The sequence below is a fragment of the Chiloscyllium plagiosum genome, unplaced genomic scaffold (assembly GCF_037043375.1).
Source record: "Chiloscyllium plagiosum isolate Xiang-an unplaced genomic scaffold, Cpla_swu_hap1 HiC_scaffold_18, whole genome shotgun sequence".
NCBI classification, from domain to species: domain Eukaryota; kingdom Metazoa; phylum Chordata; class Chondrichthyes; order Orectolobiformes; family Hemiscylliidae; genus Chiloscyllium; species Chiloscyllium plagiosum.
The window spans coordinates 113,363,386-113,372,490 of NW_028270156.1; the positions used below are offsets into that span (position 1 = coordinate 113,363,386).

At 44.2% G+C, this 9,105-nt stretch overlaps 1 non-coding gene across 1 annotated transcript; it reads right to left on the reverse strand.

Moving 5' to 3' along the window:
* Nucleotides 1-661: 661 nt before the first annotated feature.
* trnag-ucc (transfer RNA glycine (anticodon UCC)) lies at nucleotides 662-733 on the reverse strand. Its single transcript has one exon. It is a non-coding gene; the product is annotated as a tRNA-Gly (tRNA).
* Between the last annotated feature and the right edge of the window lie 8,372 nt (nucleotides 734-9,105).

Here is a 9,105-nt window from a genome sequence, read left to right on the forward strand (position 1 = left end):
CGGCAATGCAATTCAATTGGTGAAACCTCCAGGCTTGAACCGAAACACAATTTACTTCGCACTATCGTTGTAACACAAAGAAAAAAACAAAGTGTGGACTAACCTAACTCTATTAGAAAACTTAACAAAATGAAATATCATTTAACTACGAACCAGCCAATGTTCGAATATCGTAACATTGCATAAACTACACAAATCTGGCCTTCCTGCTACCGGAATGATATTGTGAAACTTGAACAGATGAGAAAAAGGTATAATGTGATGTTTGTAATTCTTAAGCTTCCAAATGGTTTTGAGGTGCGAATGTATTTTAACCTTGAAGAAATTTGATGTATTTAAACCTCCTTCCTGTCCACGATAGAAGCTGTTGAATCCGGTCCGAATTTCCAGGGGCTTCTGTAATTATTTAAGGTTTCTGACGACAGCAATCTCTCACTTTTCGTACAAAACAAAACGAACCTTATGTTGCGAACAATATTCAAATAAGCAATGGGAAGCAGAGAGGAAAGCTTTGGAGCAACGCTGCCCGGATTGTCATGGCAATTTACAGGAACCATCGCCATGAAAACCCTAAAGCAACCTGACAAATCCGTTTCGCCAAAGAATGCAACGTTGGTGCTCAAGACTTTTCCTTGTAAAACCACAGGAAAAGCCACAACACTGCGATGGCCGGGAATCGAACCCAGGTCAACTGCGTGGAAGGCAGCTATGCTCACCACTACACTACCACCGCGCTCGCAGCTAAGCTCTCCCTTTTCCGAAACACACATAACAAGGCCGTGATAGTCACCAACTGAACTGGGGCTGAAAGCAAAACAAGAAATTGCTTGTCAAACGTCAACAGGTCTGAAAACACCAAATCAGAAGCCTTCAGCCCTTAAGAACAATCACTGGATCCAAAAGTTTCAGTCCTCACAAATGCTGCCAGACCTGCTGAGTTTCCCAGCAATTTTTGTGCTGTCTCTCAGATCTGCAACATCTGCAGTTCTTCGTCAGATATAAAACAAACGTTGACCCATTGAAGGGGTATTTGATCAGGTGATTGTCTTCTTCATACACAGATATAGATGCGATGGAGTATAGGATCATAAAACTCTTACAGTGTAGAAACAGGCTGTTCGGCTCATCATGCATCCCACCAAGTCTCACCCTCTACGCTATTCCTGTAACCCCACATTTCTCATGGCTAACCATATAACCAACACTCACCTGGACACTATTGACTATTGAGCGTTGCAAATCCACCCTAACCTGCGCATCTTTGGACTGTGCGAGGAAACTGGAGCACCCGGAGGAAACTCACACAGACACGGGGAGAATGTGCAAACTCCACACAGACAGTCTTCAATAAGACAGGGATCTGGGTAATTGGAGAGGTTTCAAGAGGGAGTGCAGACTGGTTTGTGAATGATGGGCCGAAAGCCTGATGTCAGTGCTGTAAAGTCTCTACAGTAAAATGATTCCCTACATCCAGCATTCAACACAGTTTGCATTTTGTTTTAATCCGTCCTGTTATTGACATTATTTTGAGTGAAATGTATAGAGAGAGTTGGTTTGCGCATTCACACAGATCTGTGTTGCGATGGGTCAGGAGCAACATACAAAATAACAACTGTCGGAGGGAGAATTGAATTCCCCTTCCGAATCTGCCGAGGACATGCAGGACCAGGAATTTCTCTATAACCACTCACTCACCACCCAACGCCTTGAGGAAAAACGCCTGACCTTCCGCCTCTGGAACCTCCAGATATCGTGTGTGTGTGTGTGTGTGTGTGTGTGTGTGTATGTGTGTGTGTGTGCGTGTGTGTGTGTGTGTGTGCATGTGCGCGTGTGTGTGTGTGTTTTGTGCCTGTGTCTTTGTGTGTGTGACAGACGGAAATACGTACAGAGACTCAGACACAATCACATATGCAGAGAGATGTGCAAAGACACATACAGACAGAAGCACACATATCGACTTAAAGAGACACACGTGCACATACAGTCACACAGACATACACACACAAGCGCACAGATGTTGATGGAGACAGCAAAAGTGATACAATTAGAATTTCTTTCCTAAAACTAAATGAGAAATTGATAGATTTTTGGATTGTTTGACTTTACAGGAAATTTGTCCATACTTTTGTCCGGACAGCTGCGCCTTTAACATGTTTTTGAATGAAATAAGAAAAAGGTGGTTTAGTTAGTAGAGTGCGAGGTTAATGTTGAAAGGATGAAAGCAATTTGAATTGATGAACCTATTTTACCATACTTGCGTTTTCCAGTCTTTTCAAAATGGCCGCTGATGCTTCTGAATTGGGTTTAAGTGCTTTCTTGTTCCAGGATGATAAATTAGAAATTGAGAACCTGGAGGATAGTTCTATTAGAATCAATACCGAACATTGGAAAAGTACTCTTCCATAGGAAAGGGGACTTTGGGGTTGCTGTTAGATCTTCAGTACTTTGAAGACCACCAAACAAAGAACAATGAAATACAAAATTACACAGATTGTAATCCACTGGCCTTCTTTAAATGTTTCAAATTAACAATGCAACATATTTTGATGGTGTCGTTTGTTGTAACCATTTTATTATACACATCACCAGAAAACCGAATGTGAATTCAGATATATTGTCCTAAAATACAAATGGTGAAATACGTAAAAGCTTTAAGAAATGCGAAGGTTGCATAACATTGCAAGAAGGGAGAATTAATAAATAGACTGTACTTGTTATAAAAAATGTGCATCATGTATTTTGCAAGTAAATGCGTTTTTGAAATGGCATTTTAGTTTTCTCAGGGCGAATACATATAAAAACATATTTTAAAAAAGAATTGAGTGTGATTGTGGACTAAAATGTGAAAAGAGCGACTTTACAAACAGATCGAAAGTGAAGGATAGCTGCAAGGTTTGACAGCAATTTACCTGATAGTGACACAATAATTGAAATGTGATTGGAGATGAGCGGAGTTATACACAGATGCAGCCTTTGTTTGTGACAAGGAGCTCATTGATTATTGGCCACGAGTTCACCACTGACAAAGGCTGTCAGCTACCAGCAACGATGTTATTGGTTCTCAGGCAACTAAACAGCTTGGGACTCTGAACAAGATACAGGGAAGTCTTCAACTGCTCAGGAGCTCTCTCTGTTCGCGGCAGTGATAGGTGCTTTAATCCTGACGAAACCTGGTTTATTTTTGTTTCAGCTGTTCCTATGCGTTCTGACTTTTAATGAGTGTGTTAGAGACTGTTTGTAAGTATGAGCCAGTCCTTCTGCATGGTGTAACTCAACGACAGCCTCCAAGATGCACTGTACAAATTTACCAAGGCTCTAAAGACATGACAACGAAGAAATGGAACGGCAGGGGAAGCAGATGAATGGGAGGCTTAGGACTTGGAGCCAGTGATCAAACTTGGTTAAATGAAGAGTAGACGAAGAGAAATGAAGAGTAGAGTAGATAACGTCAGGAAGTATGGGATACAGTGAGATTTGGCGATCTGGATTCAGAATTGGCTGGCTGACAGAAGGCAGAATGTGCTTGTAGATGGAAAATATTCTGTCTGGAGGAAAATGGTGATTGGGGTCCCGCAGGGCTCTGTTCTTGGGCCTCTGCTCTTTGTAGTTCTTATAAATGACTTGGATGAGGAGGTTGAAGAGTGGGTTAGTAAGTTTGCAGATGGCACTAAGGTTGCGGGTATTGTCGACGGTATAAACGGCTACGTCAGGCTGCAGGGCGACATAGATAGGATGCAGATCTGGGCATGGCAGATGGAGTTCAACCTGGATAAAAGCGAAGTGATGCATTTTGGAAGGAGGAACACGAATGCTGAATATAAGATTAAAGACAGGATCCTTGGTAGTGTGGATGAGCAGAGGGATCTGGGTATGCAAGTACACAGATCCCTCAAAGTTGCCACCCAAGTGGATAGGGTTATTAAGAAAGCATATGGAGTATTCGCTTTCAATAAGGGGGATTGAGGTTAAGAGCTGCGAGGTTTTGCTGCAGCTCTCCAAGTCCCTGGTGAAACCACTCTTTGAATATTGTGTCTACTTCTGGTCGCCCTACTATAGGAAAATGCCGAGGCTTCGGAGAAAGCGCAAAGAAGGTTTACCAGGATGCTGCCTGGACTGGAGGGCTTGCCTTATGAAGAAAGTTGGAGTAAGCTCGGACTTTTCTCTCTGGAGAGAAGGAGGAAGAGAGGAGACCTGATCGAGGTATAGAAAATAATGTGTGGAAAGGATACAATCAATAGGAAGAGACTTTTCCCACGGCCAGGACTGACTGTTATGAGAAGTCATTGTTTGAAGATATTAGGAGGAAGGTAAAAAGGAGATGTCAGAGGTAGGTTCTTTACGCAGAGGGTGGTGAATGCATGGAATCAGTTGCCAGCTGTGGTCGTGGAAGCAGAGTCATTGGGGACATGGTGCGACTCCTGGACATGCACATGGATAGCAGTGAGTTGAGGGGTGCGTAGGTTATGTTACTATATTTGACATTAGAATTAAATCTCGTGGGCCAAACGGTCTGTTCTGTACTGTACTTTTCTATGTTCTATGTTCTGTGAGTGTGTACACTTGGTATATCTAAACGTAAGGTGTCAACCTGGTGAAGCTACGACTCAGAAATAGTTGCATGCCAGAAACCATAAGAAGCAACGGATAGACAAGGCTAATTGACTTTATCACTCACGGATCAGACATAATATCTGCAGTCCTGCCAGCTCCCATCATAAATGATGCGGGACAATATAATAAATCATTTCTTTCACATGAACGACGAGGCTGAGGGATACGAAATAGATCCTTTCGAAATTATGACAGGCATGGAAGTAATGGATAATGGAAGCCTTTTACACAGACCACAGGAGACATAGGTTTAAAGTGTTATCGAGCAGACCAGACCCAGATGTATGGTATGCAGATTGATTTTGCTTGTTTTATGATAGTCATACATTCTGAGAAACAGTGAAGAATATTGTGTTGCATTCTCTCCAGTACAAATCATACCTTACATAAGGTCATCAGTTTAATATAGTTTCACAGCTTTTGAACAGGTGCAGAAAAGGATCAAATCTATATATGACAGGTCCATTAACAAGTTTGATAACAACACGGAAGAAATTGTTCCTGAATCCATTGGTGCGTATTTTCAAACATTTGCATCTTCTGTCCGATGGAAGAGGTTGGGAAAGAGCATTGCGGTGGTGGGAGGGGCCTTTGATTGTGTTGGCTGCATTCCTGAAGCAGTGGGAATTCAAGACTGAGTCAATGGAAGGAAATGTGATTTGAGTGATGGATTGTGTTAGGTACATGCATCTCTGCAATTTCTTGCAGTACGGCCAGAGCAGTTACCATACGAAGCGTCTGGATAGAATGTTTTCTGCAGTGCAATATTAAAATTGATCAGAGTCATTACCAAAATGCTAAATTTCCTTCCCCGTCTGAGGTGGTAGATGCATTGATGTGCTTTCTTGGCTGTAGAGTTGACATGGATAGACTGATTGTTTGTGATATTACTCGGAACTTGAAGCTGTCCGTCACCTCCAAATCAGCACCAATAGCACAGACCAGTGTGTGTCCTTCGGTCCAATTTCTGAAGTCAATGGCCAGTTCCCTTGTTTTGCTGACATTGAGGGAAAGATTGTTGTCTTTTCACCATGTCACGCAGCTCTATTTCCTGTAGGAGAAAGTGAGGACTGCAGATGCTGGAGATCAGAGCTGAAAAATATGTTGCTGGAAAAGCGCAGCAGGTCAGGCAGCATCCAGGGAGCAGAAGAATCGACGTTTCGAGCATAAGCCCTTCTTCATGAATGAGGAAGGTGTGCCAAGCAGGCTAAGATAAAAGGTAGGGAGGAGGAACATGAGGGAGTGGCGTTGGGAATGCGTAGGTGGAGAGAGATTAAGGTGAGGGTGATAGGTCAGAGAGAGGGTGGGCGGGGAGAGGTCAGGTAGAAGATTGCAGGTGAAGAAGGCGGTGCTGAGTCGGAGGGTTGGCACTGAGATAATGTGGGGGGAGGGGAAATGAGGAAGCTGCAGATATCTGCATTCATCTCTTGTGGTTGGAGGGTTCCTAGGCGGCAGATGAGGTGCTCTTCCTCCAGGCGTCTCTTGCCATGGTCTGGCGATGGAGAAGGCCAAGGACCTGCATGTCCTTGGCGGAATGGGAGGGGGAGTTAAAGTGTTCAGCCAAAGGGTGGCTGGGTTGTTTGGTGCGGATGTCCCAGAGGTGTTCTCTGAAATGTTCCGCCAGTAAGCGGCCTGTCTCCCCAATGTAGAGGAGGCCACATCGGGTGCAGTGGATGCAGTAAATGTTGTGTGTTGAGGTGCAGGTGAATTTGTGACGGATATGGGAGGATCCCTTGGGGCCGTGGAGTGAAGTGAGGGGGAGGTGTGGGCGCAAGTTTTGCATTTCTTGCGGTTGCAGGGGAATGTGCTGGGAGTGGAGGTTGAGTTCGTGGGGGTTGTGAAACTGACAAGGGAGTCGTGCAGGGAGTCTTTCCAGAACGCTGGTAGGAGAGGGGAGGGAAACATATCCTTGGTGGTGGGGTCTGTTTGGAGGTGGCAGAAACGACGAAGGATGATACGATATCTGGAGGTTGGTGGGTGATAGGTGAGGACCAGTGGGGTTCGGTCCTCGTGGCGATTGGAGGGGCGGGGTTCAAGGGCGGAAGAGCGGGAAGTGGAGGAGATGCGGTGAAGAGCATCGTCAACCACGTCTGAGGGGAAATTGCGGTCTTTGAAGAAGGAGGCCATCTGGGTTGTTCGGTATTGGAATTGGTCCACCTGGGAGCAGATGCGGAGGAAGTGAAGGAATTGAGAATATGGGATGGCGTTTTTACAGGGGGCATGGTGGGAGGAGGTATAATCTAGGTCGGTTTTGAGACCTATCCACTATCGTGGTGTCATTAGTAAATCTGTAATTGGAGTTAGAGCTGAATTTGGCGGTACACTCATAAGGGGGTAAGAAATATTGAAGGGGGCTGAGTGCACAGCCTTGAAGGAGACCATATTGCGTATTATTGAAGAGGAGGAGGTTCCAACTCTCCTCATTCATTGTGATCTGCAGGTCAGAAAGTTAAAGATCCAGTTCTCGATGTGAGGAAAGTCCTAGGACTCAGAAATGTCGATGAGTCTTGTTGGCATTAGGGTCTTCAAGGCAGAGCTAAAGCCAATATACAGAAGTCTGATGTAGGTGTCCATGTTATCCAGATGTTCCAGAGATGAGTGAAGTGCCAGAGAGATGGGGTCTGCATGGATCTATTACGATCGTGGCGAATTATCGAGGACCTGAGCAATCTGGGAGTTAATGTTTGCCATTCCTAACCTCTTAAAGCACTTCATAAATGAGAACGGCCATGATTGCATTAAAAATCGGAGCAGGTTCGAGGAGCCGAATTCCAGACTCATGCTCCTATTTCTTGTGTTCATTTGTTCTTTATAGCTCAGAGGGAAACATGTTAACGAATGGTCCTGGCAGACAATGAAGATCCACATACACAAATCCCATTTCTCGGCTATAAGCCCATTGTCCTGAAGATTTCAGCAATGCATGGGATTGTTGAAATACCACACAGGTAATATGAATGCTTATGATTCAAACATTCATCCTAGAAATGAGAGTGTGTGAGACTTTACGTTCTTCTGGGTGTATGGTAGCCGACTGTAAAATGAACCTCAGCAGGAACTGCAAAGAGGAGGGTATCAGATAAAGGAGCACAAGCTGTCCAAGAGCTGCAAAATTTGTTCAGAATAGGGCATCCTGCACAAGAACTACCCAAGACAGAGGAGGGGGGCCTGGGAGTGAGGGTGTCGATCCAATATTACCAGAAGTGTTAACGTGAGTTGATCAATCAATGAATTAATTAAAATTTGTTGAAGAAATATATCTGACTCTCTCTGTCCCTCTTTTTCAAAAGTGATAAAATACCGCCCTCTGCTGGCCTCCCAGTGTCACTGTACAAGCAGCAGATTTTTTTTTCTCTCTGGGGCACTTTGCTCCTGTCCCTGTTCATTCTTTTATTTCTGACAGTCTCACAATGCGCTGAATGACGCAAAGGCGCAAACGGCTGCGCAGTGACGTCACAAAAAGGATGGCCACAACCAGCGGGGAAAGTCTGACACCGAGGAAGTGAGAGGAGGCAACAGGTGACTCGTGCCAGGGCCGTGAGGTGAGGGAGAACGATCCCCTCTGGCCGCCACGAGAGGAACCAGCAACCACTTTCTGAATAAAAGCAACTCGATATTTTTGGAGAATTAGGTCGTTTATTCTCATTTCATCATTCTGTAACAAGGCAGCAACCACCCCCTGAAATACTTCAATACTATAGTACAGGAAATGTATAAATGTTAGGAAACACAGAACGATGAAAAGGTTTAACATTGTTGCTTGGACAGAATTTCAGCAGTGGCCCTGTTTTCTGCCTCCCTCCATTTTCAAATCGAAAAGTTACATTTGTTGCTTCCGAGTTTAAATGATCCTTCTCTGAATTTAATGAAGGAAAACAAAAGAAGTGGAGAGCAATAGTGATAAGGGGATTGCATTGTTCGGGCATCAGGCAGATGTCTGTGACAGTGCAGATGCGACACCAGGTAGCACACTGCCTCCCTGGTTGCAGAGTCTGGGATGTCACTGAGTGGCTGAAGGACAGTCTGAAAAGGATACGAGCAAATATAAGATGTGGCAGCGGATGGAGCCTTGAAAACAGTGCATAGGAAGCTGTGAGATCAATTGACAACATAGGGTTAAATACAAAGTAAAGTTCCATCGATGATGCCTAACCAAACATTTGGAAGATATGTATAATCTGAGAAGTGATAGAACTTTAACTCACTCTCAACTATCACCACAGAAACACACGCGCATACGTGCGCGTGGGCGCGCACACACACACGCGCACACACACACAAGCAGTAATTCTCGATTGTTATCCAAGAGGGTTCCCATTTTCAAACAAAAAATAGATTTATTCCAGAACTTCATCACAGAGTTCTTTACTGGAATGTTTCTGTTCAGTTTGGATTCTAAATTAGATTCCTGATTCGGAACATCCACATGGACAATTTTCCTCAACCCATGTGCTATGTCCTGCTCACAAAAACTGCATTTGATTCCAATACCGT